This window comes from Rhinoraja longicauda, chromosome 24, assembly GCF_053455715.1.
Source record: "Rhinoraja longicauda isolate Sanriku21f chromosome 24, sRhiLon1.1, whole genome shotgun sequence".
NCBI lineage: Eukaryota > Metazoa > Chordata > Chondrichthyes > Rajiformes > Arhynchobatidae > Rhinoraja > Rhinoraja longicauda.
In genome coordinates, this window is record NC_135976.1 from 15400353 (window position 1) to 15420078 (window position 19726).

At 43.2% G+C, this 19726-nt stretch overlaps 1 protein-coding gene across 3 annotated transcripts in view; it reads right to left on the minus strand.

Moving 5' to 3' along the window:
• The window catches only part of LOC144605433 (metabotropic glutamate receptor 4-like), an 808110-nt gene extending 789543 nt beyond the window's left edge, over window positions 1-18567 (minus strand). For 2 of the 3 annotated variants that reach the window (XM_078420688.1, XM_078420691.1), the window contains exon 1: window positions 17728-18567. The gene's annotated coding sequence lies outside the window, so the exon portion shown is untranslated. The remainder of the gene's footprint in view (window positions 1-17727) is intronic. The other variant, XM_078420690.1, reaches the window with a different exon arrangement.
• Between the last annotated feature and the right edge of the window lie 1159 nt (window positions 18568-19726).

Below are 19726 nucleotides of genomic sequence, written 5' to 3' on the forward strand. Positions count from 1 at the left end.
CTCCGTCCAAGGACCCCGACAGTCTTTTCAGGTGAGGCAGAGGTTCACTTGCACCTCCTCCAATCTCATCTACAGTATCTGCTATTTCAGGTGTGGACTCCTGTATTTCGGCAAGACCAAGCGCAGATTCGGCAATCGTTTCGCTGAACACCTCTGCACAGTCTGCCTAAACCTACCTGATCTCCTGGTTGCTCAACACTTTAACTCCCCCTCCCATTCCCACACTGACCTTTCCTGTCATGGGCCTCCTCCATTGTCAGAGGCCCAGTGCAAATTGGAGGAACAGCACCTCATATTTCACCTCTAACTTCAAGTAGCCCTTGCTTTCCCTCTCTCTCCATCTCCTCCCCTTCCCAGTTCTCCAACCAGTCTCACTGTCTCCGACTACATTTTATCTCTGTACTGCCCACGCCCCTGACATCGGACTCCGATAAATCCCTTTGATGGTGGGGTGGTCCGAGCCAGTGATTGACTGGGTGGGCAGTGTTCACAATGTTTTGCAGTCTTTTCCGCCTCTGGGCAGGGCCGTCTTAACGCATGGGCATGATGGGCACTTGCCCGGGGGCCCACGAGCATAGGGGCCCCATGCTGATCTGTGTATGTTAAGTGACTTGCAATAAATAAATAATACTTTAAAAATGTAGGTTCAATAAGTGCTTTTTTCGCAACATTTTCGGTCACTAAGTGCTTCTCACAGCAATCTGTAAGTGCTTTTCGCAACAATGTAGCACCCTAAGTCCATCGCTAAGTGCTTTTCGGTAAGTGCTTTTCGCCGGCACGACAGGGGGGGGGGGGCTGGTAGGGAAAGGGGGGTGGGGGAGAGTAACAGTAGGGGCCCCAGTACACTGCTTTGCCCAGGGGCCCATAATACTGTAAATACGGCCCTGCCTCTGGGCGTTCAAGTTGCCGAACCAGGCCATGATGCAACCAGTCAATATGTTCTCTACTGTACACCTGTAGAAGTTCAAGAGAATACTCTGACATGCAGAATCTCTGTAATCTTCACAAGAAGTAGAAGCGTTGATGTGCTTTATTTATAATTGCATCAGTGTGCTGGGTCCTGAAAGATCTTTGGAAATATGCATGCCCAGGAATTTGAAGTTTTTGACTCTCTCCACCATATAAATAGGATTGTTGATATAAACAGGATTGTGGGTCCTCATCTTTCCTCTTCCAAAGTCCATAATCAGTTCATTGTTTTACTGATATTGAGAGCCAAGTTGTTGTGCCGGCACCATTTGGTCAATCGGTCAATCTCATTTCTATACTCCGACTCATCACCATCTGTAATTCGTCCAACAGCGATAGTGTTATCGGCGAACTTGAAGACGGCGTTTACACTGTATCGGGCTACACAGTCATGAGTATAGAGTGAGTAGAGCAGGGGGCTGAACACGCAGCCTTAAGGTGCTCCTGTACTGATTGTTAATGAGGAAGTAGTATTTCTGCCAATTCGAACAGACTGTGGTCTGTGGATGAGGAGGTCAAGGATCCAGTTGCAGAGGGATGTTATGTGAGCTTGGTAACCAGCTTTTTTTTTAAATTATCAAAAAACGTATTCAATTATTTTAAAACAATATTTACAATACAATAAAACAAAACCCACCATCAGAATACAATACAAACAAATATACCAAATGAAACTATTATACAACTATATTACAATCCCTATCCAGGATGCATCCCCTTGGTAACAAGCTTGGAGGGGATAATGGTATTGAACACCGACCTGTAGTCTATAAACAACCTGACGCAAGTGTTTTTATTGTCCAAGTGGTCCAGTGCATAGAGCCAGTGAGATCGCATCCTCTGTTGACCTGTTGTGACAGGTTTAGAGGGATATGGGCCAAACATGGGCAAATGGGACTCCTTTGGATGTGGCATCTTGGTCAGAATGGATGAATATGGCTGAAGGGCCCCATTTCCAATGTTGTGTTACTCATGACTATGTAGGGCCACACCTAAACAATGTAGAACTTTAGTTTATTGTCACATGTACAACGAGAAGGTTTATTGTCAAGGTACAGCGAGAAGCTTTTTGTTGCATGCTAACCTGTCAGCAGAAAGACTACGCATGATTGCAAAAGAGTCATGCAGAGTCTGAAGAAGGGTCTCGACCTGAAACATCACCTACTCCTTTTCTCCAGAGATGCTGCCTGACCCGCTGAGTTACTCCAGCTTTTTGTGTGTATCTTCAGTGTAAACCAGTATCAACAGCTCCTTGTGGTGTCCATCTTCGATTTAAACCAGCATCTGCAGTTCCTTCCTACACAGATGTACAGATACATGAAGAGAATAATGTTGCCTGATTACAGCTGGGAAGAAACCATCCCCGAGTCTGAAGGTACGAGTTTTCACACTTCGGTATCTCTTGCCTGATGTAAGAGTCTGGAATTCTAGTCTAATAGTCTACATTTTCTGCTCAGGAATAGATTTAAACCCATAGCTTTAGAACTCAAAGGCAAGTTGCAATAACAGAGTCAAGGTTAATACTCCAGGGAGGAAACTTTTAAATCAACTTATTTAATCAATATGGTGGCTTTAATTGCACAGTATAGGGGAAATATCCTGATTTCCTATAGGGCAAATAAAACTTCCTGCATTGATGATAAATCCAACCTCTTTTGAGAGGGACTATAATAATAAAATTGGTACCATGCCGTTCATTTGTCAATTAATTTTGTGTGCTTGTGGCTAACTTTAGATAAGTAGTACGACGCTGCATTTTTATCCCATTGTACCCACAGAAGCCAATGGAGAATTTGCCAGACGATTGCAGAGTACACAAAGATGCTTCCTCTCAAACCATCAGCTCAAAAAAATCTTCCATAACATTTAGTGGTAGAAATTCACCTTTATAGGACTTTGGTTCGGCAGCATCTGGAGCATTGGAATGGAATATTTTGTCACATACGACTAGGCACTGAAATTCTTTGCGTGCATACCCAATGTATACAAATTAATTTATGGTTGCAGTTCGGGTCACCCCAATACAGAAAGGATCCAGAGGGTCTAGAAAAGATTTAGAGGAGGTTTACCAGGACAATACCTGGATTTTGGGGGTATTAGCTATAGGCAGATGTTAGACAAATTTAGATGGTTTTCCCTGGAATGCAAGAGGTTGCATGGAGATCTGAAACTATATAAAATTATGAGAGAGAACAGATTGGGTAGATAGTCAGAACATTAGTATTTGATATTTCCATCGTGTGGGAATAGAGGACATAGCTTTAAGTTGACAGGGGAATGATTAAAGATGTCTCTGGGGGAAAAAAAAAAGTAACGTTTCAGGTAGGGATCCTTGTTCAGACCCAACATGTCATCTACCCTTTGTCACTAGAGATGCTGCCCAACCCTCCAAGATACTCCAGCAGTTTGTGTCCATCTGAAATTTATGTGGATGTTGCCAGGACTTGAGGCCAAAGATACTAGAGGAGCAAGATGAACCACTCCGTCGAAATCACCGATACTGAAGTGTAGTACGCAAAGGAACGGAATGTCCGCCATGTTAGTAGGCAAACCCACCATTCACTATGCCTCTCGCAGTGTTATCAGTGTTTTGGGGGAACTGTACGTGTGATGATACCATAAAAATGCAGAATATATCTCATCAATTCACAGATCTTTGTTGTTTTTCATTTAAAATGTTTCTGCAAGTTTCTGCCTACCAAAACGGCTCCATGGCATACTACAGTTTTTAGAGTCGAGTGGTCTATCTTGCTCTAGTATCGTTGCTTGAGGCTGAGCAAGAGGGAGAGGTTGCATAGGCTGGGACTTTATTCTTTGAAGCACATGAGTATCTGTTGTTGGTATAAACCAGCATCTGCAGTTCTATGTTTCTCTTTTAAAGGAGATATGAAGGGCAAGTATTTTTAATAAATAAACAGAGGCTGGTGAATGCCTGGAACATACTGCTGTAGTTAGTGGTGGTGGAGGCAGATATGATAGACTATTTTAGAAACATTTAAGAGGCCATTTAAAAGACTTCTGGATAGACAGGGAATGGAGGGGTCGGGATTGTGTGCGGGTAAATAAGAAATGGTCTTGGCATCATGTTCGGCAGACATTGTGGGCCAAAAGACTGGGCTGTCTGTAGTGTCAGAAATCACAGAATATAGTGTGACCGTACAGTGTAATCATTTTGAATTTCCTCCGACAGATAGTAAGTTACAGAACAGTTACTGCTATATTTACTTTTTAATGCATACAACCAAGGAAGAATCGCAACACTGTTAAAGTGGAAAATATATAGTTCCAAATATTTAGTACTAGGCAAGATTGTGTTTATATATCTATAATAATCATTAATATCTTAAAGAACGGGACTGCATGCACATACAAGTTCAATTTCCGTGTCAGGGGTTGTTTGGCAGTAATTAAGATGTTTCCCTTGCACTGGGGCTGGACATCCCCTTTTTTTTTCTTTCCAGCATGTTTTGTAGATACCAATGAAAAATAGCCTAACTCAACATGCTTTATAATCACATATGCGCTGCATAGTGACATTTTTTTGCATTGATCACACATGCACGGTCATCATACTCAGCACCATTTACAAATGTCCAAAGTGCGGTCCACGGCCACGATGTACCAGAGCAGCTCCCGATTCAGGCAAGCCCCAGGCTGCTGCAGGGCCTCCTCCATCACCCTCGACCAGCTTGGCCCACGAACTGACATCCCCCTCCTCACCCGACCGCCTTTGCCAATGCTATTACGAGAGTGGGTAAGTGGTATAACAGAACTAGCATGAACGGGTGATGAGTGGTCAGCATGGACACGGTGAACCAAAGGACCTGTTTCCACACTATCTCCTAAAATCCATTGCAAGTCTCTTAGCAAGGTATCAGTGCAAAGCAGCAATCCCTTGATTTCTATATTTAACTGCAAGTGTAGACGTCTGATTAATACTGCAATCAGACCATGGACCATGGGTTGCACTGCACTAACGCATTTTGTATTTGCAAGGTGTAATGTTGTAATGGGGAGTTGCTGTGCAATAATATTCAGTCAAGCTGATGCTTTTCTAATTACTGTGAGAAATCAGAATTCATAATCATACATGCCAATTATTAGCATTTCATGTCAACACAAAAGCTTTCAAAGCCAGCCAACGTATAGTGAAGCTGAGACTTATGCTACTGGTTTAGTTTATTGTTCATGTTCATCAGTTCTAGGAGCAGAATTAGGCCATTCGCCCCATCAATTCCACTCTGCCATTCAATCATAACGGATCTATCTTTCCCTCTAAACCCCATTCTCCTGCTTCGTCTCACAATCCTATGTCATGTGTGCCAAGGTACAGCAAAAAACTTGTTGCTTGCTAACCAGTCAGCGGAAAGACAATACATGATTACAATTGAGCCATCCAGTGTACTTAAGGATAAAGAGAATAGGCGGCACGGTAGCGCAGCGGTAGAGTTGCTGCTTTACAGCGAATGCAGCGCCGGAGACTCAGGTTCGATCCTGACTACGGGTGCTGCACTGTAAGGAGTTTGTACGTTCTCCCCGTGACCTGCGTGGGTTTTTTCCGAGATCTTCGGTTTCCTCCCACACTCCAAAGACGTACAGGTATGTAGGTTAATTGGCTGGGTAAATGTAAAAATTGTCCCTAGTGGGTGTAGGATAGTGTTAATGTACGGGGATCGCTGGGCGGCACGGACTTGGAGGGCCGAAAAGGCCTGTTTCCGGCTGTATATATATGATATATGATATGATATGAATAATGTTTATTGCAAGATAAAGTCCAAATAAAGATAGTACAAGGTTCTCCAATGAGGTAGATTGTAGCTCAGGACTACTCTCTTGTTGTTGGTAGGATGGTCCAGTTGCCTGATAACAGCTGGGAAGAAACTTCCCAAATCTAGGTGTGTTTTCACAATGCTATAATTCTTGCCTGATGGGAGAGGGGAGAAGAGCAAGCGGCCGAGGTGAGACTCGTCATTGATTATGCTGGTGGTCTTGCCGAGGGAGCACAAGGTATAAATGGAGTCAATGGAAGGGAGGATGGTTTGTGTGATGGTCTGGGCTGTGTCCACAATTCTCTGCAATTTTTCTTAAGCGTGGATGTTAAGATACCAGACAGATCTAGCCCTACATTTCCAAACACCCATGGAACTAAAGGCTATAACCACCTTTTTATACTGCAGGAAGGAGCATTCATCGATGCTTACAGCAAAGCTGGTCCCAGTTTAATTTTTGGGAATACACAAAAAGAGAACCAGAAGGATATAAAGTGCTGGATTAACACAGGTCAGGCACCATCTCTGGAGAATATTGAGAGGTAACATTTCTTCAAGGTGCTACAGTTTCCTCCCACTTTGCAAAGACATTCAGGATCACAGGTGAATTGGCCTCTAAATTGCCCCTTGTGTGTAGGGAGCGAATACGAAAGTGGGATAACATGAAACTAGCATGAACGAGTGATTGCTGGTCAGTGCAGACTCAGTGGGCTGAAGGGCCCGTTTCCACACTGCATCTCTAAACCAAGTAGGGTCTTAAAATTAAGATGAATTGAGGAATTGCACATGCTGGTTTATAGAAGAGACAAACTGCTCGAGTATCTACGGGTCAGGCAGCATCTCAGGGGCCCAGGCCAGGACCCTTTAGACTGATTGTGGAGGGAGAAGAGACGAGAGGAGAGGAGAGCAGAAAACAAGGGGAGATAAACAGGCTCTCTTTTTGTGCACTGAGCATTGAAGTTCAAGAAAGTGCAAGATCTGTTTGGCAAGAGGAAAGCAAAATGGGTCAATGGGCAGAAAACAAAAAATAAATTGAGTGGAAAGGGAAAGAATGGATGCAAGCAGTTCAGACTCAGCTGTATCGATAGGTCAGAAGTCACCCTATAGGCCAGATCAGTTAAAGCAGGTGTCCTTCACTGCACAACATTAATTAGGTTTTTACAACAATCTGATAGATTCGAGGCTCACACCCTGGGACTGGATTTAATTCCAGACGTATTTAATTACTTGAATTTAAAGTCCCTTGGCCTTGTCGGATTTAAATTTAAATCTCTGGATCAGCATTCTGAATCAATGGTTTGGCGAGTTAACCCCCCTGCTACCAGCCCTAATAAATCCTTAAAAAGAGGGAGTCAAGGTGGTAAAGCAATTGTACAAAATCAATGGGGAAACAATGCAGCACGCACAAACGCCGAGGTAACAATCGCTAACCAGAGCCAATTAGTGCAGCAAAAGCTCATGGGGAATAGGGGACACCACAGTGTTGCAGCTGGTAGTGCTGCTGCCTCATGGCGTCAGAGACCCGGGTTCAAACGCAACCTCGGGTACTGTCTACGTGGAGTTGACACGTTATCCCCATGACTACATAGATTTCCTCTGGGTGCTCAGGTTTCCTCTCACATCCCGAAGACGCACATGTTAGAAGGTTAATTAGCTTCTGCAAATTGCTCCAGATGCCCAGGGAGTAGATGAGAAAGTGGGACAACAGAACTAGTGCGAATGGGTCATTAGGCTAGAAATCCACAGAGACCATCAAAGAGCCTGTTTCCGTGCTCTTTGACTACATAACATTATTTCATCGGGGAAGAGGCAGTAAAAGTTAAGCGGGTGTCAAAGTTTCACAACATTAACTTCACCTGGGGTCCACCAGGATGTGAAACTATTACAATCATGTGTATAAAAACCCATGAAGAATAAATCAGGTAGATGCACAGAATCTCTTGCTCAGAGTGGGGAGAAATAGAGTACCAGAGGACGTAGGTTCAAGGTGAAGGGAAAAAGATTTAATATGAATCTGGGTAACTTTTTCCACACATAGGGTGGTGGGTGTATGGAACAAGCTGCCAGAGTAGGTAGTGGAGGCTGGGGCTAACCCAAACAGTTAGACAGGTACATGGATAGGATAAGATGAGGGATATGGACCAAACGTAGGCAGGTGGGACTAGAGTAGCTGGGATATGTTGGCCGGTGTGGGCAAGTTGGGCCAAAGGGCCTGGTTGCACACTGTATCACTCTAGGACTATCTGGATCCCAAAGTGAACTTGCTGATCTTATAAGATGAGTTTATCTAGATGATTCAAACAAGTTTCTGAAAGCTTACATTAGAATTTTTATTGTCTAATTTACCTGTATACCTGGCTCCTTGATTAGAGGGCTGCAGGGAGCAAACTTTGGAAGTGATCGATCCTGGATTCTTCATTCTATTTTGTGAGTAGTTTGGACGTGTGAGGGACGAGAGAATTTAAGATTGGAGTTAAGGGACTGCAAATGCTACTTTACAAAGACAAAGTGCTGGAGTTACTCAGTGAGTCAGGCAGCATCTCTGGAGATGAATAGGTGACATTTCAGGTCTGGACCCTACTTCAGACTGTGTGGTGGGGGAGGGAAAGAAACCAAGCTGGAAGAGAGGTGGGGGAGGACAAACCCTGGCAAGTGGTGGGTGGATACAGGTGGGGGGGGGGGGGGTTGATCGAAGGCTACAGCTGAAAAGACAAAAAGAGATAATGGGGAGAAAGCAGGTACAGAGTATTGATTCTGGATGATCAGCCATGATCATATTGAATGGTGGTGCTGGCTCAAAGGGCCGAATGGCCTACTCCTGCACCTATTTTTTTTCTATGTTGCTATAAGGATAGAAGCAGCATCAATTGTGAAGCCAAAATTAGGAATGTAGGTGGAAGGGGGCAGGGGAAGGGAGAAATTGGTGCAAATTCAGGTGGGGCACCTGGAACAGGGGGGTCGTTTGTATGTTAGCTAAAATTGGAGAACGTAATATTCACACCACCATTAGAATGCAAGTTACCAAGTGCAACAGGAGGTGCTGTCCCTCCAGTTTGTGTATGGCCTCACTCTGGCAATGGAGGCCCAGGACAGAAAGGATGGTGTGGGAATGGGAAAGGGAGTTCAAATGGTTAGAAACCAGGGGACATAGCAGGCCTTGGCAGACCAAACCCAAGTGTTCAGCGAAATGATCACTCAAGTCTCCACTTAATCTCTCTGATGGCACATCGGGAACACTGAATACAGTAGATAAAGTTAGAAGAGGTGCACATGAATCTGTCTCAATTAGGATTGTTCCTATATCTTGAACCATTCATCAGTACGAGCAGGTGACTTCCTCTTTAGTCCCAAGAATGGTCATATCGCATTAAAAAAATCAAGAATGGATCCACCTTGGTAATTATGCCATGATACACATTCTGCAAATTTGAGATCAGAGGCATTTTTATATAATCAGGATGAGGGTGATAACAGAGTAAAATCACCATGAATGGAGTTGGAGGGAGTAGAGTAACTTGGAGAAATAATTGGAAGAGCAACTTTGCAAATGCCTGCGTTCATAATGCAATACATGGGTTGATAGACATGTTAGAAATCCTTGTGACAGTTCAGTTCTTGTGGGCAACACAATTCCACACTCTTTTGACCCCCCCCCCCTCTGCCCAAACCCCCCCCCACAGAAACACTATATCCAGATTACATCTTTAACATGAAGCCTCTATCCAAATGTTCTCTTATCTACACACAAAAGCATTTCATGTTTCAATCTCTGAAAATACAAACCCCACAAAGCTGCTTATTTTCACATCTGGGCTTTACTTGAAAGGCCCAGCTTTTGGGAGCCAAAATCATAAACTTGCACCATAAAGCAATTTAAGACATGATCAAATTTTGGATGGTACCCGTACTATTTACTGCAGGGTTTCATGCAAGTTGAAAATACAGGATCCCAAAATATTTTTAAAGACCAGAAAAGGAAAGGTTTTCCAATATCCTGACCAATCTTCAAAAAATACCATGTGATATGAATTATAGTGCCTCTCATTTTTAATTATCAATCGTCTTGGGTATAAAAGGGTGGTCATATTTCCTTGTTAAAATGTCTACAATTCAAATTACTTCAGGGAACTAAAGCCTTCAGAATATCCTTTGGGTAAGAAAGACAGGTCTTTTGGCACATTGCTACCTTTTCAATTACAATATGCTCTGATAATTTAAAAAAAGCACCTAAAGATTTGTTATTTTGTACATTTTATTTTTACTAGTTAAAAATTCACAAGTGCAGTCACTGGAACACGGGAAACGTTTACACGAGGTAATATCTGCTTCCTACTTAACCCTCAATAAATCACATTAGTCAATAATAACGGGGAGAAATTGCCGCTCAGTCACCAACTGGTGCAAATACAGTAAACCTTCATTAAAGACCACGGTGGGAATGGTGTCTATTATTGTCAATTGTTTGCAATAACCAACAAGGGATTATCATTGTCTAAGTAGTAGAAATAAGGAATTGCAGTTGCTGGTTAATACACAAAAAAAGACACAAAGTGCTGGAGCAACTCAGCGGGTTAGGCAGCATCGCTGGAGAAAACAGATAAGTTGACGTCGAGTCGAGACCCTCTTCAGACTCTCTCGGTCTGGAACTGGGGATGAGTCATTGGTTGCATCCCGCAGGCGACCATAGTTGAAGTGAGGGTCGGTGGTGGCAGGCATAGTCTGGGGGCAGAGGGTGGCATCAATAGCCAGCCTGAAGCAGCCATCGGCAGGTCCATCAGCAAAAAACAAAATCCATCAAAGAGGTTTGTAAAACAAAGGCTTATCGCATCATCTTAAATGGAACTAAATGTTGGGAGGTGTCTTAAACCTGTAATGGATATTTTAAATCCATTTAGTGCAGGTGACCAAGGGCTAATGTATCCCTCCCAGGGAGTTCAATGTTTGGATAAATGAAGTATTCACTTTAAGGAAGCAATCTGCACAAGCTTGAATTTACTTTAGACTTCAGGGTATTGCATTTAAAATAACCAATAAAATGAAATAGTTTGTCCAAGAGTGTACTCAATTGCCTTGTGGGTCAGGAAGTAATTTTACTGAACTCGTGAGTAATCTGTTTACAGAAATGCAAGAAAAATAGCACAGTATTAAAGTTGGCTGAACACCAAGTACTCCGGTTTTGCACACTTTTCTGGGCTTCTACAAGATCATTTGGAAATTCAGCTCCTTGTTCTCCAGGCATAAATCTCAGATTAACCATCAGCTTAGACTTCAGAGCTACAGCGCAGAAACAAGCCCTTTGGCCCACCGAGTCCATGCCAACCAGCGATCACCCCGTGCTTTAAAACTATACTGCACAGTAGGGACAACTAACCTGCGAACCTCTAGGTGTCTGGAGTGCGTCAGGAAGCCAGAGCACCCGGAGAAAACCCAAGCAGTCACGGGGAGAACGTACTAACTCCATGCAGACAGCACCCATGGTCAGGATCAAACACGGGTCTCTGGCACTACAAGACAGCAACTCTACCACCTCACTGTGCCACCCTAGGTGGTAACCTAGGGTCTCTAGGTGGTAACACCATACTGTAGCTGGAAGTGTTGGCTTTGTGGCTGTATGTCCTTTTAATAACTGGATGCAAAGATCACAGCCACATGGTACATGCAGGAAACAAAGAATTTGCAACTCAACTGTAGTGGCGGAGGCCGCTATTGCACAGAAATCTACCATTATTCCGTAAACTTCACAACTGAATTTGTTGTTAAGAGACTTATGAACAACATTGCAAGGCACAACTATGTTTAATGCCAAATGAATGACAGGGAGCAATTTTTGTCTTGAGAAATTATCTTGTCAGGAGACAGTGACAGGTTATTTTTTATTGAACATTTAGTTTAGGGATACAGTGTGGAAACGGGCCTTTCAGCCCACCGAGTCCGCGCGGACCTGCGATCACTATCTTACACACTAGGGACAATTTACAATTTTAACCAAAGCCAATTAACCTACAAACCTGTACATCTTTGGAGTGTGGGAGGAAACCAGAGCACCCAGAGGAAACCCATGTGGCTACAGGAAGAATGTACAAATAGTACCGCTGATCAGGATCAAACCTGGGCCTCTGGTGCTGTAAATCAGCAACTCCACCGCTGCACTGCAGTGCTGCCCCTTTAAAAACCCCGCAATGAAGTTAAAATGCAACAGGAAAGAGGAAGTAAACAGTATATTTAAATAACCACAAACCAGGTAAAATATTGTTGATATTATTTAGAAAAGCTTCAAATAGTATGCAGTTCATTGCATTAAAAGCCTCATTTTAAGGCTTTAGATTTGATCTCTCCTGCTTCCTCAAATATACAACACATTAGTCAAAACTTTGAGATTATGATCCCCTCAATTGTCTCACATCTAACTCAATTTGTTCCTGAAAAGTCACTGTACTCAGTGGAGCAACTGTTTTTACTGCTTAAAGCATCCAAATCTACCAGCAGTGTAGATGGGTAAGACTTGGTACAGAAACATCTCCAGCTTTGAACCATTAAACACAATTAAGCAATTAACCCACAATTGGCAGGATGATTACTAAAACAGGAGGGATAAACTGTACAAATTTGACCATGTTCAGGAGAACATGGATAGGCGACTCTTTAGGTCCCGATCCAAAACGTTGCCAACCCTGGGCCATGTTCTTCTGAGATGCTGCCCGACCAGTTGAGCTGCTCCAGCACTCTTGTCTTTTGTGAACCAGCATCTGGAATTCCTTGTGTGCACTATCTCCCAGAAGCCTCGTTTATGAAAGCAAGTCTTGTTTATGAAAGCTGGAGGAGAGATGCGTGTAGGTCTAGACACAAAACATCAGGAAGAAAGGTCTCGACCCGAAATGTCACCCATTCCTTCTCGCCGAGATGCTGCCTGTCCCGCTGAGTTACTCCAGCGTTTTGTGTCTATCTTCAGAAGAGAGAGATAGTTTTATACACTAGGTAATCCAAGATGGGGATCTGTAAATAATCAGCCCGACACCCTGAAGTACTGCATGAAATGCAGATTAAACCAGAAACTCATTCAGTATTCAATTCTGCTTCGCCTTTCAGCAAAATTAAGGCTGATCAGACATGTCAGTAATTCCTGATACCCAAACTAACTAAATGTCGATTCACCTGATCTTTATAGTGATCTCACTCTCCTTCCTAGATGTGAAAACGGAAGGATAGTCAACATTATTAAAAGTGAAAGGAAAATTATAGACATTTAATCCTAAAATGGCAGAGTAAAGAATTTCCATGGACTTTTTATATTTTGTCTGGAAAATTGTGGAAAAATCCTCAAACATTCTCCAACAGTGAAAATTAGATTGCCTTTATCAATATTTTACTAACATAAGAGGCCCGAGGGCACTCCGATAAATTTTATAAAGCCTGTAAACTCATACTTCTGCGCTAGCTTTTCCCACTATTTTGTAAATTTAATTAACATTTCTGTTTATTGCAAGATTTTATTCTTGCAAATACACAGCCTGGGAGTTCCACGAGCCTGCATTACTGTTCAGAGAACAAGGCGACACAATAATATGAGCCCAGCATGACGCCAGGTTAAATTAATCCCCTTTGCCTTCACATGATCCATTTCTCTCCATTCCCTTCATAACCATGTGTCCATCTAAAAGCCTCTTAAATGCCATCATAATATCTGCCTTCATTTCCTGGCCCAGCAGCACATTCCAGGCACCCACCTCCCTCTAAGAAAACTTAGCCTGCACACCTTTAATTTTTGCCTGAGATTTTTTTCCAGACTCAAGGTTCTGACGACAGTCTGCCATCTCAATTTCATATACTGTACTTCTGCTTGGTCTCCCCTCAGCCTCCAGGGAAAACAATTCAAGTTTGTCTGACCTCTATAGCTAATATCCTTTAACCTAGGCAGCATTCTTCTGCAACTTTTTCTAAGCTTCATTCACCAGAAGTAAAAATACTGCAAAGTTACAGAAATTAAATCACAATTTAAAAAAAAATCAGATTCCATTCATTTAAAGTAAAACAGCCCAGAGGTCACCCCTTCACCAACAGAAGTGACCACACCCAAGAATAAAATTGATAGAAAACTGGTAGAAACTCCGAGTGTTTATGGTTCCAGACTTAAGTGCCTAAAATCAAGATACTTTTCTTGTGCACAAGGTAAATGTTAAAAATTTGAAAACATCACGCTTTATCATTTAGTAATATTGTTGCACACTAATATTTCTCACCCCCTCCACCCCTCCACCCCCCACCCCCTCCACCCCACCCCCCAAGTTTGTTTTTACTTACACCATATTGAGTAACTTTACAATTGGACAATTCATAAATGATGGCTTGGCAATTAGATGCAAAATACTCAATGTCATTACATCTTCAGTTGGATTTGTCCAATTGACCTATTGAATGCATTAAAGAATAATTTTGAAGCACTCGAAAATGCTGGCTAATAATGTTGGTTCGTGATACTGAAAACAAAAAAAAATGTATGGAAATTCAAGCGGAATTAAACTTCATGGAGAGCGAACAGCGTGGAACAGTCCCTTCAGCCCCACCCGTTCATGCGGATCAAGTTACTTCCCACTTGCCTGCGTATGGCCCATATCCCTCCCTTCCTATCAGTGTACTTGTCCAAGTGTGAATTAAATGTCATAATTGTAGCCACCTCCACCCACTATCTCAGACTATGAAAATGTTGCCTCTTGGGTCCCCTTTAAATCTTTCCCTTCTCACCTTAAACCAATGCCCTCTAGTTTATGACTTGTCTACCCTTAGGAATAGACCGTGACTATTCATTTTATCTTGTCATGATTTAATATGGATAGGAAAGGTTTAAAGCGATATAGGCCAAATGACACTAGCTTAGATAGGATATGTTGGTCAGCATGAACAAATTGAGTCCGTTGTCTTTATGTACTTCCAAAATGTCACCCCCCCCCCCCCCGGAAAAACGACCCAACCTATCCAGCCTCTCGTATAGCTTAAAGATCCCAAAAATATATATATATATACACGCTATATCCACGTCCATTCTGCACCCTTTCTAGCTCAATTACTTTTCCAAACAGTTGTTATTTCGAAGGATCTTGACCAAAATGAACCCATTCACGTTCCAGATGCTGCGTGACCCGTTGAGTTACTCCAGCACTTTGTGTTCGACACTATTCCAACATCTGCAGTACATTTTGTCTCTCTATATCAACCAGTTGATTTTGGCACCAAAACTACAAAGTCTACGCTTTGTTTCTGCAATCTTCTCCCGATTCGAAAATAAAAAAAGGTACGAGACTCGAGTTAGTTGAAAATTGCCTTCAAAACTTGATTTTAGGCAAGGCAATGTTCAAAGGCTACTCACAAATCGCGAAAGTCATCCGGCCAAACCTATTTATTTACAATTTAACACAATTAGTAGCTTGAATTGTGAAGAGTCGCGACCCTGGTAGACTTATCGCCGTGCCTCGCTGCTACTGGACTGCGTGTTGAATAAGTTGTGAAATGTTCACACCTTTTTCAGATAACCTAACACCTTAACTACGCTTTCCTCTCCACAGAAGTTGCCCGCCCTGTTGAGCGTTTTCCAGGATGTTGTCTTTATTTTACATCTCACCACACAGGGGACGGTATGGTTCAATAAGATACACACGAGTAAATTAGAAGTCTTCCTTCCCTCCAGTGGGTAGTTTGTGACGCGACGCTACCGGCACACGCATACTGCATAAAAACAGTCTTAAAACGCAACAGATGTTTATATGTGCCACACTGCCTGCGAAGTGGGAGACATAAAGATGTTCATTACTGTCAACCTCCATTTTGCTTTTAAGTGAATGACTCGCCTTATGCCCATTCTTATAACGCTTGTAGCTACTTTATATTAAGTCCACAAGCAAATAGATCTGGCGTTTGAAGAACGTAGTGCCATCATCTTACTGATAATCTGGCAATACTTTGCAAATGACAACTTTGCAAAGATAAATACCATATCGTGGGCAGCTTACTACCCAGCGGTATGAATATTGATTTCTCCACCTTCAAGTAACCCTTGCTTCCCCTTCACCCTAGTTATCCGATTAGTTTCATTATCCTTCCGATTAATGTTACTGATTGAATGCCGCGTTGTCACCTTCCCCTCAGTTAACAATGAACCATTTTACATTTCCTTTGCAGCTTCTGCTTTGAACCGTCGTTTCCACACCTTACCATCCATATCCCTAGTCTCCCTCTCCCCTGACTCCGTCCGAAACATCACCCATTCCTTCTCTCCAGAGATGCTGTCTGTCCTGCTGAGTTATTCCAGCATTTTGTGTCTATCTTCGATGTAAACCAGCATCTGCAGTCCCTTCCTATATATGCCATGTCTCAATTGGATATTGCTGTTTGATCCTCAATGTGATCCAGAACCGACGGGGTTAATGCCCGCTTCGGTAAAGTGATAAAGGCTTCTGTAATAAATCTATCCGAAAGAACGGTCATAAGTAGATTATTCTAACCCGCGTTGCAAATTGCTGTCAGGAGCAGCCAGGAAATTCCAATCATTATTAAATTAAACACAGTAAAACCTTGTTTTTTTTCCTTTGCACGGCCGCCTCTAACCAAAGAGCATATCTAAATGAATAATTAGAACTGTTTAAAATGCCTAGACTAACTCCCATTTCGTGCGTGGTATCCTGACTGTGTGCGCTTTGCGAGACAAGCACAAGGGCATCCCATTACACACCTGATCACCTTCTGACGAGACCAACGTCTCGTCGAATTCTCCTCAAGTGGAGAAAGGCATTTTCTTTCAGCCTGCTTTCAGATCTTCAATATTTAATCGCGATGCAGAGAAACATCGAGTAGATATCACGCAAGATAAATCAATGCCAATTCTTTTGGAAATAAAAGTCACATTATTAATTTAAGTAAGGCAGCGACTCCCCAAATCATACAGACTGCATAGATTGCCTTTGCTTTCTTAGTTACGCGGTTCCTAAATTCCTTCACAACCTCATTTGATTCTGTTTTCCCCAGTCATTTAATGTTGTGGACATGTCCACATCTGAATCAATACCATTAGAAATCCGAATGCAGTTCTAGAAATCAGCTTTATATACACAAATATATAGAACAGGTCGACTTCTTTATAGCAGTTTGCATTGTGGATTTCCATCAGTTTAAAAACTTAACCAATCATTTTGTTTCGGTGCGCGCGAATCATTTGAACATCGCTTCTTAAAATCGTGGCAAACCCTCGGGGACACGGTCCCCAGGAGCGCGTATTAATCGGAGGAAAACAAAAACACCTTTCCGAAATTGCCTTGCTGAAACTCCTGGCTGCGACGGGGTTCCGATGGACCTACCTATCCCCCCGTGGTCTAAAGTTCTGTCCACGCTCCTTCCATGCAAGGCAGCGAAGGGTTGAACCAACACATCCGTCATTTCAGCACCTTGGTCAGATCCTACCCATGCGCCGCCTGTCCGTTTGGAGACCAGTTTGTAATTCAGGGGGGTCTCCTTCATTTTCGTAGCCACTACACTTCGTGTGTTAATAATTAAATATGAGCTTAACAGTCAATTTCCACCCTTGCTGGAAACGCAATCCCGGGAGTTTCTATGCACTGCAGACCCATACTTAATTCCCATATAAACCGCTTTTTTTTTTTTTTAAACTTAAAAAAAATCCAGTAATTCTCCGCATTCCCCCACGGTGTTCCACCGCTAGCCATCAAACCAAGGAATCCCCCCTTCGGGGAACGGTCATATTTGCCGTGAGGGGTACGAGATACGCGGATTTCTCCAGGGAAGCGAGTGGCGCTGCGTTTACAACTTTATTTGCGGTTAAATATCACCCATTTGCAACCTCCCTTCTCCAATAGTTTGTGCATGGTAATGGATACTGAGCGCCCACCGATTGCTTAGCAAACTCGATCCCGCTACAAGCTGGGAACTCAGACCTAGGAAGATTGGGTTTAAAAAAAAATCAGGATACAGGTAAAGATATTCCTACCTTGAGCCGCGATATTGTGCCCGAGATTGCTAAATACGGCGAATGTAACAGCGTACCCAATTCGTCTGTGGTACTGGGTCCGGGTATAGCTATTTTTCCCCTTCTCTCACACGCACGCAAACTCTAGCGTTCGTCTCTGATGATCTCCGGGCTGTTATTGCTTGAAGCAAGAAACCGCGGGCTCGCTCACGATGTTGGCACGATTCACAGTGTAAGTAGGCTGCAAAGTACCCATGGATGAAAACCAGCACATCTCCCAGGGCCGTCTAACGTCTTGCCATCCCTCCACACCAGCGATTCAGGCGGTGGAACAGAGCTTAACGGTATAAATACCCGACGCAACACGACACGTCTTGTAATGAATGCCTTCGGCGCCCGGAGTCACTGCAAAGAATCACCAGATACGGGGAGACGCCAGGCGGCGAGATCCCAGCATTTCCCAGTTGAGCATTTCCACTCGCCAAGACCACAGCACAGTCCCCTTAATGTGATCGAATCCCTTCAACTTAGCATAACAAAAAAAAGATTCCCATATTACCCAAAACAACAAAAATAATGTTTGGTTCTTTTCGTGGACCGTGATTTAAGAAATCGATCTTGTGCTGCAGCAAATCACGATGCTTTCGGAATGAAATTTTACAACCGGATTCTGCTCTTTAGATCCAGACGTTCTTTTAAACCGAGCAGAAGTCTTGATTGGTGACCACAATCACTCAGACCTTGCATTTTGTCTTTTTTTTTTAAAGGAGCATCTTACGTGATATTGCAAATAAATCGCCGTCCGATCGCCGTTTGGAATCGCATATGGAAATCTTGGAGCACGCCTTGTTGCCCGTGGACTTCACACTAAAACGTTATTTTTGTAGGCGTCGTCTGACATCTGTGGCGTGCAGTTTGCATGCGATGCAGTATCGGGTTTTCGCACTCTGCTTGCCCGCCAATATAATCTCAGTTCCATTCACTGATACCTGAATTGGGCTGTATTGGGCTGGTTTAAACATCTGTCACCATAGTAACAAGTACCCACAATAAATATAAAAACCCCCACTAAAGTTGTTTCCAACCAAACATACGTCGTGATGAATGTTGCAAATCCCGTATACAGACCTCATTAAAAACAAAAGCCAGCCGCAAAACCAACACGTCGTCTGCTTTTGAATGTTGATTGAGGAGAATGAAATATTTATTTCTCAATCTGCAAGTTGGAGCGACCCAACCTGAGCAAAAGTTCACAAAGTGCCGGAGTGACTCAGCGGGTCAGGCAGCGTCTCTGGAGAACACGGGACAGGTGACATTTCGGATGGGGACCGTTCTTCAGACTTACGTGGAGAAAGAAGTTCACGTGATTCAACCACGAGGCTCGGGTGGGCCGGATTTGTGTTGGAAAACGGTTAAAGTAATAAAGAATAGGAGCGTGTAAATTTCGCACGCTAAATAGACCCCGGTCGCATTAGGGATCTATCTCTGTACCCCTTCAACAGGTTGCGCCTGAGACTCTAGACGGAGCCTGTACGTTCTCGCTGTGACCGCGTTGGTTTTCTCTGGGCGCTCCGGTTTTCTGCCACTCGTAGGTTAATTGGCTTTAAATAGTGTATAGGATAGTGTTAGTGTATGGATTCGGTGGGGGTGAAGGGCCTGTTTCCGCGCAACTCCAAACCAAACCTGATCAACGCAAATTCATAGATTGTACGTTCCAGTTGGACTAAATGCAAGCGGAGAACAGACTTTAGTTCACCCGAGAACATAAAGAGATTTATTCTGCGAAAGCATAGTTGGTCATCCAGCAATATTATTTTGCTGCTGAGGGAAAGGAGCGAGTTGTTTTTCTGGTTACCTATCTCCATACAAAGGAACAGTCACAGACATAAAGCAGAGAAAGATGGGTTCCAACCCAAAATGTCCAGAGATGCTGCCTGACCCGTGAAATTACTCCAGCACATTGTGTCTATCTTCATTATAACCAACTTCTACGGTTCCTTGCTTCCACTAGAGGAATCTC